General features: G+C 36.7%; 1 non-coding gene across 1 annotated transcript; it reads right to left on the bottom strand.

The window, feature by feature from the left end:
• Nucleotides 1-19,998: 19,998 nt before the first annotated feature.
• On the bottom strand, nt 19,999-20,161 carry LOC136396246 (U1 spliceosomal RNA). The gene has a single exon (XR_010749638.1). It is a non-coding gene; the product is annotated as a U1 spliceosomal RNA (small nuclear RNA).
• Nucleotides 20,162-21,639: the final 1,478 nt, after the last annotated feature.

Genomic DNA, 21,639 nt, shown 5'->3' with positions numbered 1-21,639 from the left:
TGTGTGAGTGTGACTGTATGTGTGTTGTAACACTTCATGAAATCTCTGTAGAACAGTTTTATAAACACGACACTTCTAGATTTGTAAACAATATCCAGGTATATTCTGGTACACTCAGGATAATATTCAAATCTATGTGAGCATAATTCAAAGCTTGCCATTAAAAGTTGGAAAATTTCCAACTTTTTCACTGGACAAACTTACTGATGATCTTAATTTAATTTCAAAATAACATGTTCAATGTATTTTTAGGTAGCACACTTCTAAAATTAAAGATTATGAGTCTAATTATTCATCTAAAAAAGTATAATAAATATATTATTTCTTGGTATGTCCAGATTTTTGGATACCCTGTATCAGCTTTCTTTAACCTGGGAATTACTGCTAAGGCAGAGAGCACAAGGAAAAGGAAATAGCTTTATCTCAGCAAGCCTTCCTCCAGTAGGTAAAGTGAGTTTCCATTTGCCCATTACAGGATAAAAAAAAAAAGAAGTTGATCTTTTCTGTTAGGGGTGCTATATAGGAGAAAGAAATGCAGAATTAGTTTGGAGTTTATAGTAGGACTGTTAGTATCTTAGCAGTTTAAAGACAGTTTCTTCTACATTGGCTTGTGTTCACCCTTCCTCTCTCTCCCATTTTTACCTAAGCTTTGATCATCCCATGCCTAACTTCAGAGCAGGTCACAAGCCACTTCCCTCCTGCCCAGTGCATCCACTCTGCGTCTGCCAGAGGATATGATTAGAACATCACTTCAGTTATTGACTTTCATGTTCTGTGTTGCCAAATCAACATCTCCCAAAGTGGACTCCACAGAGAATGAGCCCCTCAAAGTATACTCACTCTTCTAAGGGGGGTAAAATTCCAGTCAAAGCATTTGAATTTTCCTGGATTAAACACAGTTAAATTGGTTTCTTTATTTTAACATTTTGTGAACTGTGATTCTGAAAAAAAAGGGGGCATATTGTGCAGAGTTTCTTAAACTTACCTGACGACAAAAATCTGTTATCATCGAGCATCTCATTGTTCCAGAATTCCTCAGAATTCATTTGGAGAATTGCTCCATAATAAGAGATGCAAGCCCTTGTGCCTGGTTTTAAAGTCATTATTGTTTGGCTGCATTCTACTCTGCTCAGCACTTTTTCCCACTACTCTCTGAAATAGATCCTGCATTACACCTGTCTCCTCACTCTACTCCCAAATGTGTTACACTTAATACTGCTTCATTCTGTAAAGATTAATAAACAGAAATCTTATTTAAAGTGTGAAAGGCCTGTAAGAGAGTTCTCATATCCTACCACTCATCATCAATTACACCAAACAGGAAGAGATGTACTTTTCCTTCCCAAAAACATGTTTTTTTACTCTGCTATTCCAACAGTATGCAAGAGGATCTTCTTCACGCTCCAACCCTACCCTACTCAGCCAATGAAAGGCTATTACAATGCAGCCAGTGAGAACCCACTCCACTTGGAGCTCTCGGTTCTTCCAATGGACTCCATGTATACTCCCTCTGAAAATCCTCCTTTTGTCTGTAAAAGGACGTTCCTCTACTTCGGTCTCTGGATTTATACATAGTTTGCCATTTGATTGCATGTCCAGAATTGTAAGTCTTCGTTGTTCCTGAATAATCCTATTTTTCTTAAGAAATATCTGGCTATTTATTTGTTTAAGGTCAACAATTCATTTACTAAATAAGTACTTATTAAACATCTATTATATATTATGAACTATTAAATGCAATTCCTGCCTTCCACTCAGGCAGACAAACAGTACTAAGTGCTCTGACAGACGAGTACTGGGTCCAATGGCAAGCACAGACATCTAGCTCAGCCTTGAGAAAGCTTCCCAGAAGTAGCATCCATAATAAGTAAAGATGGGTGAGTGAGCAAGGTGGGAATTACTAGAAATATTGTCCCAGGGAAAGGGGGAAAGGACATATGCAAAGAAAAGAGAAAGACCGTGTAGGATTGAGCACCAGCAAATTGATCACATGGCAGTAATGTACCTTAAGGGGCAGAGCACAGGACAATAAGGTTGCTCAATAGGCTAAAGGCAAATTGTGCTGGTCCTAACATTCCTAAAGAATTTCGATTTTATCCGAGTTTAGATTGGGGATTGGTCAATCATCTTATGAAAAAATAAGATAGTAAAAAGTTTGGGCTTTGTGTCACAACTATTATCATTGTCACCTCAATGCAAATGCAATCATAAAAAATAGGTAACAAATGAATGTGCCTGTGTTACAGTAAAATTTTATTAAAAAACTGGTGGTGGGCTAGATTTGGTCCCTGAACTGCAGTTTGTCCTTCTACCATCCCCAGTATAGTTCCTTGCTTCTCAAAGTTTCATCTGAGATTTAGCTGCAATAGCTGGAAACTTGTTAGAAATACAGAATCAGACTCCCACTGCAGACCTACTGAATGTGCATCATTGAACAGTTTAATTGTACATGCACATTCAAGTTTGACAAGAACAACTGGAAAACACTGAAAGGTTTTAGGTATGAGAATAAAAAAGCAGTTTTGTTCCAGCTACAATGTGAATCTTTCTAAATATTCTCCATCAAATATTTTCCATAACTGCAAACATAAATTTGTTCAAACCTTAGCTTGAATTCACCTCATCCATAAAACCATTTGTCACAATTTTGAAAACATAACTTACTTCTATAATATACAGCATAAAAATGTTTTATTATTTGTTTCTGTGACTTTTCAAAAGTTATATTCTACACAAAAAATGAAAACTATATCCATGAACCTTTTATATTTTCCACTAAACCTAACCATGAACTACAGGGAGTGAAGAGTATATTCCAAAAAGAATCTGCCAGTTTAGTAATCGGTGTTGGTAGTTTGGACTGAGGCTGCAGAGTTGTTACCTGTGGCACTGGTATTACCTTAGGGTGCCTGGTTTCACATTCCACAGAAGCCAGGTACAATTGGGCTGGAGAAGTCTCTGAAAATGAGTACTCTGGGATGCAAGATGGCTGGGTCAGAGAAACTTCATGGCCCAGAACATACACATCAAATTTAGGAGAGAAAACAACTCAGTGCAAGGGCATCATCCTTGAATGTTTCCTCATCTCCTCAAAGTCTGCTATTTAGAAATACACATCGAAATTTTGCTTTACCACACAAAATGTCCTGTACAGTTGCAAATCAAGGCCCAAAAGTGTGTTTGGGCTTGCTTGAGATATTTGTGGAATTTGTTAAAATCTTGTTATCGTCAATCAAAGGCATCCGGCATGCCAGGTCATCTCATTTTCTCCTTGGTGGGGATGGGGTGGGGTGAGGTGGAATGCGAGGGGGTGGGTCTAAATTGACCCTGAAGGCCTCCTTCATACAATCTTGGGTCATTCTGCATAAAAATTAACATAAACACCCAGTTTTCCAGGAAAATCTCTAGACTGGAATACTCAAGGTTTGGGGCACTTACCCCCTCTCTCTGGGTGGGCATGGGTCTGGGATAATTTACCAGAGCCAAGGTTCTGGATGCTGGTCCATGGAAGTATAACATAGAACCAAAAAATAAGATTTGAAAGAGACTATCTAAAGGCAAAATCAGAATTATAAAGACTGTCTAGTACAAATGATCTAGATAATTAGAGCAGAAACTGAGCCAGAGGTATAGGAATATAAAAATGAGACATTACAGGGTGCCAGAGACTTTTCCTGTAGGAGAAGAAGAGGCTGTTACAAATACTCTGCATGTTGAAACAATAACACTTCGGTCTAAGCTGATTATATCTCATCTAGTTTTATAGGGCAAAAGATAGAGAAGAGATTTTCAGTTTATTTACCCCATAGTTTCCTCTACATAATGGACAACATAATACTTTTTAAAACATATTTTTTATAAATGGTTTTGAGGAGATTTAGATTCATTACCTTTAAAAGGAAACAGTTTTAAATTCTCTCTCCTGGCCAACGAAGTCCTTCCCCATGCTCATTTACAATGAGGATTGGCACTAAAACAGAGAGAAATTCCATCAGAATTGAGGCATGGCAGCCACAGTTCAATTTAATGCCTAAATATTATCAACTTTTCTTCAAAGAAATGCCATCATGGAGTCATTAGAAAAGCAATGGCTTAGCATTTCAGAAAATGTCTATAAAAATGGTACTATAAATTATAGTAATAGAATAAAAGTTAACTTTAAGCATTTACAATATACTAGGCCCTAGCACTCTTTACAGATGATCTCACAGTTTCTTCACAAAACCCTTTCAAGATAATGCATTCTACAGTGTAGTCCCCATTTTATAGATGAGGAAGCTGAGGCTCCAAGAGGCAGGTTCATTCAGAGCCAGTCTGACTCTGCTTTAACTGTCACACAGAATGACGCCTGCCCTGCTCTGTGCTCAGTACCAGATGGAATTCCATCTTCTCCAGTGGCCACTTGTCTAATGCAACAGAACATCATCATCATTGCAAAAAGGTTATTTGAGACATTCTTGTTTCATGAATGATTTTATTAAAATAAAATACCTTTAATTAAACTTACAAACTTTTAAAACAGGTGACTGCTTTATTCTCATAAATTCAGCCTTAGTGCTGAAACTTGTTTTGTTTTTATAGTGCACATAGGCCTAAATGCTCCTCTAAATGTAACATTTCTGTCAATTACCTTCAGATACTATAGCTTCCTGTAAAAAGGAAACTAAAGATTCCAAGAACTTTGAGTTTAATTAGTATGCAATGGTTTACAGAATATTTTAGCATTTTAGCCTTCACAATTTTCATGTGAATGTTTCAGATGAGAATATGGCAAAACCACAATGAAAAATAATGATGAATGTACTGAAAATATAACAATTAATGGCTATTAAAGTGGTAAATGAAAACTAAAGAAACTATTTTTGAACGGAATGAACATTGTTTTATGCCTGCTTCTAGGAACCTATAGGAAAAATGGCTGAGTAAAATATATCATCCATTAAAGATGATAACTGTTTTAAAAGAGTATATGTATGTTTATTATTAAGTTATTCTTAAGAAATGTGGGAACTATGAAATTCTGTATATGTACTCTTACTTATGGATCTTGTTTGAACATAAATAAAACTGCTTTAAAACACTTCATTGTTTTATTTCCTTAAAATCAAACTCACTTTAATTTTATAATTTATATTTAATAAATTTTTGTTATTTCCATGAAATTTTAATGTAAAAAATAGATAGATAATAAAAAATTTGAATATAAGTGCATCTATAAAAAATACCTGGAATATTTTAATGAATTTTAAAGATAAATAAACCATATTTTTGAGTATCAACTATGTAATAATTATATTATTGCCCTTTTATACACATTATCAAGAAGCTGTGTGATACATATTGCTATCTCCATTTTACAGATGAGAGAGCTAAGTCACACAGCTAATAAATAAAACCTCAAATTACCATTTGAATATTTTTCTCCATATTCCAAATATTTCTGCATTTTCACTGACATCAAGCAGGAAGAAAGTGAGAATGAGGTCACAATAAATCATAATAAGCCTGACCAGGTGGTGGCGCAGTGGATAAAGCATCAGATTGGGATGCGGAGGACCCAGGTTCAAGACCCCGAGGTTGCCAGCTTGACGCGAGCTCATCTGGTTTGAGCAAGGCTCACCAGCTTGGCCCAAGGTCACTGACTCAAGCAAGGGGTTACTTGGTCTGCTGTAGCCCCACGGTCAAGGCACATATGAGAAAGCAATCAAGGAACAACTAAGGTGTCACAACGGAAAACTAATGATTGATGCTTCTCATCTCTCTCCGTTCCTGTCTGTCTGTTCCTATCTATCCCTCTCTCTGACTCTCTGTCTCTGTAAAAATAATAATAATAATAATGATAATGATAATTATATTGATAGTATTTAAATGTTTACCATGTTCCAGGCATTATATTAAGCATAATTAAATAGGAATTAAGAAACTTTTCTCACTTCAAAATTAAATATCTCAATTTCCCCAAGATTAAACATGAAAATGTGTGGGAAAATTTTGTCAAAATTAATTTTATATATTATATTATAAATCTGTGGTTATGATTCCTATAAAATAATGGAAAATGCTTATATCTGATAGAAATGAAAGGATATACATATTTAAATGTACAAGATTATTACAACTATATAAAAAATGCTTAATGAAAGACTAGAAGAAGATATATATGTGGTAGATAGAATATTAAAATGATCTCCAGTCGCCCATCCCCTTGACAAAGCCTATAAATATGATAGCATTTCATTCCAGTGATTATAATATTTTATATGGCAATGGGATGTAATTAAGGTTCCAAATCAGCTGAGTTCATCAAAAGAAAGAGTATATTTTAATTCCTTCTAATCTTCAAAGGGGGTCTAAAAGACAGAAGGGATGTTCCTGACAGCCTGAAGGAAAGCAAACACCTGTGTTGTGAGCTGTCGGTGGAAGGTCGGTGACGAGGAAACATGGCAGCCTTCCTCAGCTGAGCATGGCTTCTGGATAACAGCTAGTAAGATAAAAGGGCTTTCACCATATAGCCACAGGGAACCAAAATCGGGCAATAACTTGAAAGAGCTTGGAAGAGGACCTTAAATCCAAGATAAGAGCTACAGCCCCAGACAAAACTTTGATTATAGCCTTCTGAGACATGAACAGAGGGGAAGCTAAGCTGTGCCCAGACTCAAACTGCGCTTCAGTTTTCATATCTGTAAAATGGAGTTTAAAATAGTGTCCACCTCATGGTGTTATTATTAGAATTAATGAGTTAATTCATGTAAATTGGTTGAAACAATGAGTTTATTTATGGTTACATAACAAGTTAGCCCAGAATTTAATAGCTTAAAACAACAAATATTTATCACATTACAGTTTCTAGGTCAGGAAAGCAGATGCAGTTATCTAGGTCCTCTAGCTCAGAGTCTCTTCAAAGGTTGAAATCAAGGCATTGTCCAGGGCTACAGCCAAGGCTTGACTGGGGAAGCATCAGCTGTCAAGTTCATTCATGTGGTTGTTAGCAAGATTCACTTCTTCTATGATTGTTGAACTGAGGACCACAGTTCAACACTGGCTACTGGCTGGAGGCTAACCTTAGTTCCTTGCTTGTCACAAGGGCCTTTCCACACAGCAGCTCACAACATGGCAGCTTCCTTCATTAGAGAGAGCAAGCAAGGGAATATAAGACAGATGTCATAAAAGTTATGTTCTCTTTGTAACTTAATCTCAGAAGTGATAGCCAGTCACGTTTTCTATTCATTAGAAGCAAGTTACTGAACTCATCCCATAGTCAAAGGGAGAGATTATACAAACGCATGAATACCAGGAGTATGGAACCATTGAAAGTTATCTTAGAAAACTGCTTACCACCAGATGCCTGAAATAGTCACTCTCAATAAAGGTTAGCCATTATTGCTATCACTAAGTGTTTTTAAGAATAAGACAAGCACAGAAATAATGATAATAGCAAGATGGCATAAATGAATGTTTATTGAGTTCTATGTGCCAGATGCTATCCTGAAAACAAGACACAAGATGAATAAGATATGAATGTTTACCTTACAGGGAGCTTATGGTCTAGTGGGGGAGAAAAAAACCAAAAATGCCATTTGATCTGATGAGGGTAGGTAAAAGATTCAGTGGGGCTTCAAAGAAAAGAGTGAATGGTCAATTTAAGAAATGAGAAGTTGAGCCTGACCAGGTGGTGGCGCAGTGGATAGAGCATTGGACTGGGATGTGGAGGACTCAGGTTCGAGACCCCAAGGTCACCAGCTTGAGCACGGGCTCATCTGGTTTGAGCAAAGCTCACCAGCTTGGAACCAAGGTCGCTGGCTTGAGCAAGGGGTTACTCGGTCTGCTGAAAGCCCACGGTCAAGGCACATATGAGAAAGCAATCAATGAACAACTAAGATGTCGCAACAAAAAACTGATGATTGATGCTTCTCATCTCTCTCCATTCCTGTATGTCTGTCCCTATCTATCCTTCTTCTTTCTGACTCTCTCTCTGTTTCTGTTAAAAAAAAAAAAAAAAAGAAAGAAAGAAATGAGAAATTGATTAAGCAAAGTTTTTTTTTTTTTTTAATAATTTTATTTTTTTAATGGGGTGACATCAATAAATCAGGATACATATATTCAAAGATAACAAGTCCAGGTTATCTTGTCGTTCAATTATGTTGCATACCCACCACCCAAAGTCAGATTGTCCTCTGTCACCTTCTATCTTGTTTTCTTTGTGCCCCTCCCCACCCCCTTTCCCTCTCCCATTCCCCCCTCCCCCCCCTTAACCACCACACTCTTATCAATGTCTCTTAGTTTCACTATTATGTCCCACCTACGTATGGAATAATACAGTTCCTGGAAAGTATGGTGGTTCCTCAAAAAACTGAAAATAGAACTACCTTATGACCCAGCAATCCCTCTACTGGGTATTTATCCCAAAAACTCAGAAACATTGATACGTAAAGACACATGCAGCCCCATGTTTATTGCAGCATTGTTCACAGTGGCCAGGACATGGAAACAACCAAAAAGCCCATCAATAGATGACTGGATAAAGAAGATGTGGCACATATACACTATGGAATACTACTCAGCCATAAGAAATGATGACATCGGAACATTTATAGCAAAATGGTGGGATCTTGATAACATGATACGAAGCGAAATAAGTAAATCAGATTAAGCAAAGTTTTGAACAATAAATAGATGTTTACAAGATTCGAAAAGAGCATTGCAGTCAAAGAGAAAAGTGTGGGTAAAGATATGAAGGGGCAAAATAGCATGATATATTTGAGGAACTATTGGTTGACCAGTATGGCTGGAGAGTAACAATAAGTAAGTCTACATAAAAATTATAGATGTCCAGACGAAAGAATTATGGTTTAGCTTTGAATGTAAATATGAAGGTTTAGAAAGGAATGCAGCCAAATCTAGGTATCTAGCTGAATGAAGATATTTAAGTTGGAGAGGTACACTTCAGAATAATTAGCAACCAGGTGTTAATTGAAATCTTGGGAACAGGTTAAGTGTTTAGAATAATTAAAGGCCTGTATTAGAAAACTTAGAAAATCAATATTTAAGAATCATGATAAGAATACCACAAAGAGGAAGAATAGCCACAGGGGTGAAGAAAAATGAGAAAAGTGTGATGTCTTAGAAGTTAAGGAAGTGAAGATGTTCAAGAAATACGGAGTGATAGTGTCAAATGACATAAAGAGATCAAGTAAGAGTGACTTAGTGAAATGTGGACTGTCAAAAGAAATTCAACTCAGTAAGAAGAAAAAGGTCAATTATTAATTCAGCAAAATTTGTATATCCATCAGCTGTCTTTAATCAATATTATTATTTTTCATTTTGTACATGTACTCGTGAACTAATCACCAGCCATATAGTAGATTCCACCCCATAGCTTTCATACCTCAAAGCCCATTTTTGAACTTGGAACATAAAGTTTGGGTAAAGTTAGTATGGTGGTTTACATGGTGGCCCCAAATGATATGACTACATCCTAACCTTTGAAACCTATGGATGTGACCTAAATTGTAAAAAGGATCTTTGCATATGCAATCAAGTTAAAAATTTCAAAATGACAAACACTGTGGATTATACGGGGCCCTTAAATATAACTCTAACTATCCTTACAGGAAATACCAGAGGAGAATATGGAGGGAGAAGAGAAGGAAATGAGGATATGGAGACAGAGGCTTAATGATGCCCCCACAAGCCAAAGGATGCCTGATGCTACCAGAATCTGGAAGAGGCAAGAAAGAATTATCCTTAGAATCTCCAGAAGTGAGCACAGCTCAGCCTACATCTTGATTTTACACATATTTTTCTTGTGAGTCAAATTCAAGATCCCTGGCATATGAAGCGGAAATGTTCCATTAAAATTTTTTAAAAGTATATACTAATTTCTCTTTCTGTGCCAATGTGTTTTCACTGAGTGGGCATCTCCAAAGGCATTTTAGAGACCTTACAGTACTTTTCACCAGATTCATAAAGGATAAATGATTTTGCATCGTATATGTGGCTTCATTCCCTTTTAATATTGGACACCATAAGTCACTAAATATAATTATTCACTATTTTATAGCTTGGTGCATTATATTTGATAATTACATGATTCATAATGGTCTGAATACTCATGAGACAAAAGTGACTGCATTACTTTAGTTGACAATGCTTCAAGTGAAATAGACTATGTCAACATTAATGTTTTCTTTGACTGCTAGCAACATACACATTATGTCAAATATAAAAGAAATTACTTATTTGAAAATTAGTATGTTATCCAACAAATAATGATCTAAATATCTGAAATTCAATTTTAATGCAAGATAATGTAAAAAGAAATAGGAGACAAGGTTAATACATGAAACATAAGTACATCTTTACCCTCTTAATGCAATTTCAAGATTGCATTACAGTTTTATTAATGAAAAGACTATGAACCTTGCACTCAAGCAGATATGATTTTCAGATTCTGCCACACCACGTATCTAGCTGAGTGATACAGCATATAGTAATTAACCTCACTGAGACTTTATTTTTATTTGCATAATAGGAGAGTATATACTAACTTCTGGGCCATTGTGAAAATAAAACACAGTAAGTGAGTAAGACATCTACTAATGACTGATCAGTAAATAGTCGTTACATTATTGATGCTGTCATAGCTGTTAAATTTATCTTTATTTTTTAATTTTTATTTTTTGTATTTTTCTGAAGTTGGAAACAGGGAGGCAGTCAGACAGACTCCTGCATGCGCCCGACCGGGATCCACCCAGCATGCCCACCAGGGGGCAATGCTCTCCTCATCTGGGGCTTCGCTCTGCTGCAACCAGAGCCATTCCAGTGCCTGAGGCAGAGGCCATAGAGCCCTCCTCAGTGCCCGGGCCAACCCTGTTCCAATGGAGCCCTGGCTGTGGGAGGGGAAGAGAGAGACAGAGAAGAAGGAGAGGGGGAGGGGTGGAGAAGCAAATGGGTGCTTCTCCTGTGTGCCCTGGCCAGGAATCGAACCCAGGACTTCTGCATGCCAGGCCGATGCTCTACCACTGAGCAAACCGGCCAGGGCTAAAAATTTATCTTTATAATTTGAAGTGTTGAAAGAAGAATTCTATAATTTGGAAGTTCTTGATCTTGATGACATTTTTGGGTGAAGTTCTGTGGTTCAAATCACAATTCTAAAATATTAAAAGTTATTTTTAAAAAAGAAGGTTGCTATAACCTTTGTCTTACAGTTTTGATATGAGGTTACAAATAATACACCAAGTGCTTAGCTATTGTCTTGCAAACCAAAGTTGTTCAATAAATACTGTATATTATTATTAAATGCTTGACCAGTGGAACATGTAGCACACAAGATGATTATCACTGAAAAAAACAAAGTGGATTCATCCTGGAAACCTAGTGTTGAGATTATGCTGGAAGCATCATTTTGCACACAAGAGAGGAGAAGGAAGTCTTCAGAAGGAAAAGGAAAGTTGGGGTGTTTTACCACAAGTAGAAAAATCCACCATATGGAGAAAACAGGATACTATTTCAAGCATAGTTTATATAAAGATAACATTGACCTTTGTAAATTTAAGTTATATCCTAAATCCAAACTAAATTTGTATGCAAGATTTAGAGTACATATAATAGTGATTAACTTTAGTCACCTCTCACAATTTGTCTAGAGTTTTGAGTTCTTAAAAATATACATCATCTTCCTTCCAATGTCAATTTGAGAATGTGTTGATTTCTTACAATGTATATAAACTGAGTAAAATTTTGCATTCAGAGTTAAAAGATAATTTTTGATAGTATGCCTAATCTCATAAATACATCCCATGATTGAAAGACTATAATTTACTCTACTATGTATATACAAATTGTGTCTGACTACAGTGAAGACAATTAAAATCTAAATATTTTAAATTATGTTCATATAATGGCTTATAATATTCTCTTCTGGAAAAAAATGTTGATTTTTTTAGTTTGTTAAGATTTCAAAATATCTTAATTTATTTCAGAAGGAAGTTTGTATGAGAAAACATCAATAGTGTAATTACATTGGTAATGCATAAGTATAAATTTCTGTTTACTCAAAGCCTCACTAAAGAATTATTTAAAAGATCCAGGAGGAACTGAGAGTAAATTCACTAACAAATACAACCCACTAAGTCAGCAGATAATCAGACCTTTCCTTTCTCCAAGCACTGTTCTAAATCCTTGGTATATACTGATGAAGAAGATACAATACCAGCCCAGGGCTGGTTGGCTCAGTGGTATAGCATGGGCCCAGCATGTGTATGTCCCCCGTTCAATTCACAGCCAGGGCACACAGGAGAAGCACCCATCTGTTTCTCCACCCTTCCCCTTCTTCTTTCTTCTATCTCTTTCTTCTCCTCTCACAGCCAAGGCTCCACTGGAGGAAAGTTCGCCTGGGCCCTGAGGATGGCTCCATGACCTCCACCTCACGTGCTAGGATGCCTCCAGTTGCAATGGAACAATGCCCCAGATGGGCAGAACATTGACCCCTAAATGGACTTGCTGGGTGGATCCTGGTCGGGCACATGTGGGAGTCTGTCTCTCTGCCTTCCCACTTCTCACTTCAGAAAGATAGAATACCATCAGCCTCCTATAATGCATAATGAAAAAGAAAATATCTCGATCTAAGTGATTACTATAAAATATAGTGAATGCCACTACAAAAGTACATACTCAATGCTATGCAAATGGATACAGGTACTAAGATTTTCTTGGGGATCAGAAAATAATTAGAAATTTTGGGTTATGGAATAACTAGTAGAAATACAGTTGACTAAAAAGACAGTCATTAGCTTTTACACTTAAAATTAATAATTCCAGCTTCTAAAGACATGGTCTTATATAAATTGTTTAAGAGACTACTCTGGCAGCTTTGTGGAAATGAATTGGAGTGGATGAGCTCCAAGCAAGAACACAGAAAGATATTTCAAGAGGGAAGAATTAGGATTGAGATAAGTGAATGCAAAGGAAAGTTGGATGTGAGGACACTTAGAGGGTAAAGTTCAGGAGACTGTGTGAGTAATCAGAAAGGAGGAACTGGAGTAAGGAAGGTGGTTAAGTGGGTAGTTCTTAAGGCAGAGAACCTGGCACAAAGCATTAACATCTCCTGGAAGTTTTTTAGAAATATAAATTATCTGGCCTCACTCCCAACCTTCTAAATCAGAAACCCTGGGTATAGGGCTCGGCAATCCACATTTAATAAGCTCTTCATGTGATTCTGATGCATGACAACTCTTGAAAAGCACTTGAAGCTGTTGGTTACCAAACATAGCTGCACATTAGAATTGCTTGGGAAGCTAAGAGTAAGAAAATTCTGGTTTAGTTGGACCAAACTATTACCCAGACATCATGATTTTCTAAAACTACATAATTTTTATTTAATTTTTTTATCTTTTAAAATTAACTTTATTGCGGTAACACTTGTTAATAATATTACATAAGTTTCAGATGTATATCTTTATAATATGGCATCTGTATACCTTATTGTGTGCCCAGCTGATTGTTTAACAGTTCCCCCAGGTGACTTTAATGTGTCTGATTGTGGTAGACTGCTGGTTTCCATTAGCTTAACAGAAAAATAGAAAAATTTTATGATCTCAAAAATGCTTCCAAAGAAATTAAAGCATATGTGAGGTTTGACATACTTGGAATCCTAGCCAGCTCTGTCATTAGTTGGCCCCCAAACCTGCTTCTCTAAGCATCACCTGTCCAAAATAAGACATTGACTAATCATCTGAAAGGTTCTTTGAAGCTCTGTAATTCTTTGATTTTAACAGCAAATTGAGAAGTAAAGCTCTTCCAAGGAAAAATAAAATATTAATTCATAAAACTATTGCAGGGACCTTATGTGTACAATAATACTGTATACTCTTAAAATTCATTGTACTTTAGACTTTTATTTGTAATGATAAGGACTGATACCCAGTTTAAGATAATTACTGTGTACCTTGAGAAGAAATACATTTGTCAATGGTGGAAACTGATTTATCTATTTACCTGGTTCACAAAGTCTCAGAGCCTCTAGTCAATTGATCTAACTCTACAGAAAGACACGTTATTTGACATTTTTACCACAAAACCTACTATGTCCTTGATATGCTATCTCTGATTATTCTTAAAGAAAATCCCAGTTGGCAGAAAGTTCACTATATGGAGCTCTTGACAGCTTCAGAGAAACATTTCACTTGATTCTAAAGCACTCAAGCCAGACCCCCTAAAGAACAGGCAAACCTCCAGAGTCTCCTTCAGAAACTACAGCACAGCTTCTATGAGAGCAATAAAAGGCATAGACTCAGAACCACAGAATTAAGACAGAAATGGGTTCTGTATTCTGCTAATATTCCATAAGGAATATTATACATATTATCAATATCTCTAAAGCCCCACAAAATATCATGTTCCTGTCAACATCGACTTCAGATTAACACTCCAAACATGAAAATACTTCCCAGCAAACTGAAAGTCAGTTTTTTCTTTGACATATAGCTGAAGGTTATCGTTTCCAGTGCAACATTCATCATGTCAAGTATTTCTAAACAATCCAGAAGATTCATGCCATGTATTAATTTCTTAACAGTTTTGCCCAATTGGTACATGACAAGTCTTTTGTGTGGGAGTAAGACATTTAGCTAGTGAGTAAATCCAGCTGAACACACAGCATCTCAAACTCCACAAGTTTTGTTATCTACTTGCAATCATAAAAACATTGTTCTTTATTTAAAATGTCCTCTGCAAGAGAGTCAAATGCTTACGATGGTGATTAAAATGAAAAGATTCATAAGCTTTCCAAAAAGAGATCATTTCTGACTAGAAAAAATTATTTGGAGAGATTCTATGCCATAGTAATTATATTATACACACTGAAAATCTGAAATGTAGCTATTGCAAATGTTAATGACCTGTTAAATGCAAAAGGCAAATAATAAGGAATACAGGTAACTATTTGTTAAATTGACTATGCTGAAGTTAGATGAATAAGATCACAATGCAGGCAAAATTACTTAGTAAACTATGAATCACTTTACAAATAAAAAATAATTAAAAGCTATGTAGAGCAAAAGACATCATTATTTAAGGGTGCTAAAATATAATAAAAGAGACTATTCTGTAATTCTTCTCAGAAATGTATTGCTTTCTTTAATGAGACCCAAGAAATAGATTCCAGAATCATAGGTATTTGGAACTGGAAGAGGCTTTCTATGTCACTCAGTCTGACCTACAATTGAAATTATGCACTCTCTCTGAATTATCTCAGGTCAGTGGGAACCCAGGTGTTCTTTGAACACTTTCCATGATAGAGAATCTCACTACTTCAGGAGATTTTCATTTAAATTTCAAAGACTTCTGGTGAACTCTTTTAAAATTTATATATTCATTTTAAATCTTTCTCTATCTGATCTTCACAGTTTAGTCTTAATCTCTCCATATGGAGAGGCAAAGAATAAATTTAATCCCACTTCCATATGAGAACTCCATAAATGCTAAGAAATGGCTATCACAAGTAAAACAATTAGAAGAGACTCTAGCACATAATAACCACTCAATAAATATAAGCAATTATTATTTTTATCATCAAAATCCTAAAAATGGCCCTGGCCGGTTGGCTCAGTGGTAGAGCATCGGCCTGGCGTGCAGAAGTCCCGGGTTCGATTCCCGGCCAGGGCACACAGGAGAAGCGCCCATCTGCTTCTCCACCCCTCCCCCTCTCCTTTCTCTCTGTCTTTCTCTTCCCCTCCCGCAGCGAGGCTCCATTGGAGCAAAGATGGCCCGGGTGCTGGGGATGGCTCCTTGGTCTCTGCCCCAGGTGCTAGAGTGACTCTAGTCGCAACAGAGCGACACCTGGAGGGGCAGAGCATCGCCCCCTAGTGGGCGTGCCAGGTGGATCCCAGTCTGGCACATGAGGGAGTCTGTCTGACTGTCTCTCCCCGTTTTCAGCTTCAGAAAAAAATAAAAATTTAAAAATTTAAAAAAAATCTTAAAAATGTTTTTCCTAATGCTTTCCATATCTGCTTTCTCCAAAATCCTCTTATTTAAGATGTTTCAAAGACTCATCTCAGCCTGAAATTCAAGTTATGTTCAGAACATTCAAGTTCTTTACACAGAGATTGAAAATCTGATCTAATGTGACAGGATGCTATGACTCAATCTTCATCTTATTTTTTATTATTTTTTAAATTTGAAAGATTTTATTTTCAAGTGCTGAAAAGAACCCTTGTAAATGTTAGTAAAATAATATAACAAAGTGTCTAGTCTCTTATTCACAGTTTTCGCACTCTCCAGAACTTTAACCAGGCTTTCACATAGTTCTTTTTACCATTAGACATAGTAGCAATTGCTGCCATCAATTAAGTACCTACTAAGTCATAAGCATTTGAGTGAGGCATTCTTATTACTTTCTAATTTTAGCTCAAAATAATTCAATAAGGCACACATTGTTATTCCCATTTTCAGATGCAAAAACTGACAGTCAGCATGGTTAGCTTTCCCAAGATCATACAGTGAGGTATTAGTCAAGATACTGTGGGACTAAAGTCTCAAATTCCCAATCTTCCTGCCCACCCACAGTGTGGCAGCAGAGCCAATGACCCATCTCATATTCAACCCATCCTCTTCCTTACTAACAAAAACCCAATTATATTTGAGCAGCAACATACATGTTTTAAAATCCTTAATTTCAATGAAGTCTCTTTAGTGGACATGACCATTTGTCCCAGGTTAGAGGTCCTAGAGAGGGAATTCCTTCCCAGACAAAAAGTTCACTTGGAGAAAATCCTCAGACCCTACATTCTTCCTGTGAACTAGGACTGGAGAATTCATTCTTCTTAGATTATCTCAGAAAATTCTCAGTAGGTATCGTCCATATACAAACAAAGAAGTAAAAAAGAACTACATGGCATGAAGAGGTGAATACAGTGGTACCTTGAGATACGAGGAGACCAACATACTTTTTTAAGATATGAGCTGTGACTAGGTCCGTATTTTTGTTCAAGATCCAAGCAAAATTCCGAGATACAAGTCGTGATTCAGGAAGCTGCCGCTAGTTGGTGCATTGGTGCACGGGTCCAGTATCAGCAGCACGACACCAGCATCTCATTCTTTCTCAGGTTACCTGCAGAATCAAGTTGAATCTTGTGCACTGTACTCGTTCTTGAATCATTTTTGCATTTTTTACTAACTTTTTTTGTGTGCTATCATGGGGGCCGAAGAAAGTGAGTGTAAAGGACAGTGGTGAGAAGAAGAAGAGAATGATGTTGATAAAAGTAAAGCAATAAATAATAGAAAAATATGAGCGTGGTGTACGAGTGATTGAACTGGCAAGGCTGTACAACCTTGCCAATATATATACAATTATACCATCCTTAAACAAAAGGATGCCATCAAAAGTACAAATCCAGTGAAAGGAACTACAATACAATTCTGTCCCAGTTAAGGACAAATATCCATGAAGAAATGGAGAAGCTTCTGCTGGTGTGGGTGAAAGAGAAAGAGCTGGCAGGAGATACAGTGACAGAGAATGTAATATGCGAAAAAAACACGTATTATTTACGGTGACTTGAAGAAGAAAGAACCATCAACCTCAAAAGAGGCAGCAAAAGATACGTTTAAGGCAAGTCACGGCTGGTTTGAAAATATCAGAAAGAGATCTGGCATATACTCGGTGGTGAGGCATGGTGAAGCTATGGGTGCTGACGTTAAGGCAGCTGAGGAGTACATCGCACGTTTTGCTGCGCTTATTGCAAAGGAAGGCTATATCCCCCACCAAGTGTTCCACTGTGACAAAACAGTATTGTTTTGGAAAAAATGCCCCAGAGGACTTTCATCACTGCAGAGGAGAAGAAGCTACCAGGCCATAAACCCATGAAGGACCATCTGACCCTTGCATTGTGTGCAAATGCTAGCAGTGACTATAAAGTAAAGCCACTGCTAGTGTATCATTCCGAAAATCCTCAAGCTTATAAGACTCACAAGATTCATAAAGAAAAACTGCATGTTATGTGGTGCACCAAGGCTAAGGCATGGGTTACGTGACAGTTTTTCATTGAGTGGGTAAATCTTGTCTTTGATCCTGCAGTAAAGAAATATCTTCAAGAAAATAAACTCCTGATGAAAGCAAACTAATCCTTAAAAATGCTCCAGCCCACCCACCTGGTCTTTAAGATGACATTCTCGATAAGTTCAAATTCATGTAAGTCCTCTACCTCCCACCAAACATGACTTCGATCTTGCAACCTATGGATCAGCAGGTCATTTCAAACTTTAAAAAGCTTTATACAAAGCACTTGTTCCACCGCTGCTTTGAGGAGACTGAGAATACAATTCTAACCCTTCAAGAGTTTTGGAGGATCACTACAACATCATGATATGTTTATGCATTATTGACTTGGCATGGCAAGAGGTTACAAGAAGAACCTTAATCTCGGCATGGAAAAAGTTATGGCCTGATGTTGCAGAGAGGGGCTTACAAGGATTCGAACCAGAGACCGAGAATGAGGTAGAAGCATTGGAGACTGTGTCCCTCAGAAAGTCGATGGGTCTGGAGGTAGATGAGGGTGATGCAAATGAGCTCGTCGAGGAACATGAGAAGGAACTCTCAACTGAGGAGTTGAAGGAGCTACAGATGATGCAACATACGAAGCTTCTTTCTTGGGACTAGCGACTAATTCAAGATGCTCTTCTGTTATTGCCTTCTTTTCAGCTGCTAATGACTGAGTCCCAGAGGTATCCTGAAATCCTTCTTCCTTCTTCACACCTGAGCCATGCTTCTAAAAGGGAAGAGGCTGCCCCCACTGTTCTGATATCAGCTCTTTCGAAATGCAATGGACTATTTCCTGAAAGGATGGGTATTCCATATCCCACTTTCTTTTTCTCCAGGGAAATGGTTCTTCTCTCCACAGCTCCAACAGGCTCCCTGATCTCCATCCACCTCTGACTAGTAGGCACGACTTCCTCAGTTCGCACACTTTGGCAGGAGACTGACCTCAGGAGCCATACTCGACAACGAAGGCTCTGTACACGCTCACAGATGGAACCCCCGCGATGGAGCTTTGCCAGAGACCTCCATCAGCATAGACCCACTTTCCCCCCCTATCAGGCTGGGGCTAAACACGTGTGCACTGCGCCCCGCCGGACAGGTAGATGGGGTGGAAAACCGAGCAGGACACGCTGGCCCGGACTACCGCTAGAGACCACGCCTCATAGGTTACAGGCTCTCTGCTTACCTTCGGACAGCAACAGTAACCGCCACCAGGCATCTCTGAGAGCGCTGAACTCCAATCTTCATCTTTATATTTTCACCATTTTATTTTTGTTTACAATTATTTTTGTTTACAAAGACAGCTTACTTCATCACAATAAAAACAGTATTTATTGAGCATCTACTCTATGGATGACACAGGTGGTTTGAGAAATGAGAAAGTTATCATGCAGGTTTTCCCTTGCTCTTTTATAATCATTATTTATAGAAATGCAAAATCCATTACCAATATATACTGAAATTCATTTTATGCTTAATATTATCAAACTTTATCAATTGATACTATTCAATGGCTGTATTTAAGAAAACTTGACAATATTTATATTAATATTATAAATATATATATATATATAATACAAATGCCAGTTTTTTAATAGACTAAATCCCATTAGCACCAAATTCTATAAAAAATATTTCAGGCTTTATTCTAACAATACTCTGAGAAGATTTCAAGAATCTGATAATCTTCAAGACAATATAATTCTAGTATAAAGAGAGAACTGGAGGAGTCCTGTAAAGTATTTCAAAGAGTTTTTACTATAGAATTATGAATACAACATAGTCTCTTTGCCTTAACTTGAAGCAAATAAGTTCTTGAGTTCTATATATTTAACTTGGACTTATTATTATTAATTATTATTATTTCTATTATTATCTTCAAATTGTATTTTAAAATATTTATTAAGGGGACTTCAATTAAAAATAGTGGTGAAAGATATTTCTTTTTTTTTCTTTTCTTTTTTTTTTTAGAAAATAAAAAGACGCAGTCCCCCACTACCACAAATTATGAATTCGGGTTTCCCACATTTGGGGATATCACAGGGGTCAGCACACCAGAGCACAATGAGTAAACCTTGCCCTGGGAAAACCACCTTTGTGATCATGGTATCTCCCCTACCAGGTAAGTATTGAAAAGATATTTCTATTCAACCCTCCTCTACAAAACAAATCACCCTCCCCTCAAAAGGAATGAAAAATAGAGAATAAAACTTTATATTTACTGAAGGTATCCAATATAGTAAAATTTGCACTGAAGATATAGAATGAAAAGCGGAAAATTATATCTTTGTTGTTAAATTAATTAAATGTGGAGGCCATTAGAAGGAGGTAGCTCTAATGTTGTGGTGGCCTACAGAGGCAAACCAAAATCTAAACCTATAAATGCCTCCAGGTTAAGAAATGGAAACCTAAGGACAGCCTACAAACCGCCAACATGGATTTAAGCTACAACCAATCATTTTTTTCCTTTGCTTCTGCATCTTCTGTATGCAGGTAGTGCCCTTGGCTCTTGCCAGTGAAGCTCACTTAATCACTCCTGGTTTGGGGCTGCCAATTTGAAGCAATTTCTGTTCAAATAAAGTCTTATAATTTTTAACATGCTTTAATTTATCTATTAATATGGTAGTCCAGAGCAGTTATCCAAGTCTACCAAATGCTATATCTTAAAACAGAGAATATATCTCCTTTTTAAGTGCTCAAGGATCTTAACATAAAAATGAGCCAAATATTACACCATTAAGAAAAACTAAATTCATTACAAAATTTAGAACTAATGGGGGTCATTAAAAATGTTAAGTAATAATTATGTAATCCAAGAAGTTAAAAAATATAAATAGATATTTTTAATTTAATGAGTTTAAAAGAAGAAAAACAGTGAATTGATAAATAAATTCAGAACTTAGTGCTTTGACTAAAGCAATAAAGTAGATTACCCACTACAGTCTCATTAAGAAACTGTTAAAATACAAACCTTCAAAATGGAGCTTAGAAGGAAATACATTTTCTATATTCTATTTTCTAAATTCTGTTTTCATTACTTCTGCACAGTGAGAGCAGTTTTCTTTTGTAGTTTTGTTTAAGTTTTATTTTTCATTCCCTTGCCATTATATATAACCCATTTTGAAGCCTGACTTAATGGCTTTCATGTCAAATTCCTTCTGGGGCAAAACAATTTTAAAATACAGAATCTTTATCTATCAATTTGTCTCTTACTCCTGATCTTGCTAGCTGGCCATATTCCCTCAAACCGCAGAGCCTACCACCACCGCACCACAATGTATCAGCCCAGAGACCTCAAGTCTGTTCTCTCTTTCTGTCTCCCCCCCCACTCCCTTTTCTCTTTCTTTTCTTTGCTGCACATTTTATCATTTTAGCCTTAAATGGGAAATGCTATAATATGCACAGTGACTTTTGTGACTCTGATATATATATAATCATATAAATTAAAGATTTATATATTATATGATTATAAAATATAGATTTTATTTCTACGTTATATATGTATGTGTATAAATGTTGGATAATTTATGAGATCTTTCACTTCCGCTTTGATGACTGAGTCAAAGACTTAAACTCTAAAATGTTTTGCTGCATAATACTATATTTCC

The sequence above is a fragment of the Saccopteryx leptura genome, chromosome 2, assembly GCF_036850995.1.
Source record: "Saccopteryx leptura isolate mSacLep1 chromosome 2, mSacLep1_pri_phased_curated, whole genome shotgun sequence".
Classification (NCBI taxonomy): domain Eukaryota; kingdom Metazoa; phylum Chordata; class Mammalia; order Chiroptera; family Emballonuridae; genus Saccopteryx; species Saccopteryx leptura.
This window is presented reverse-complemented; position numbering and strand designations above follow the sequence as displayed.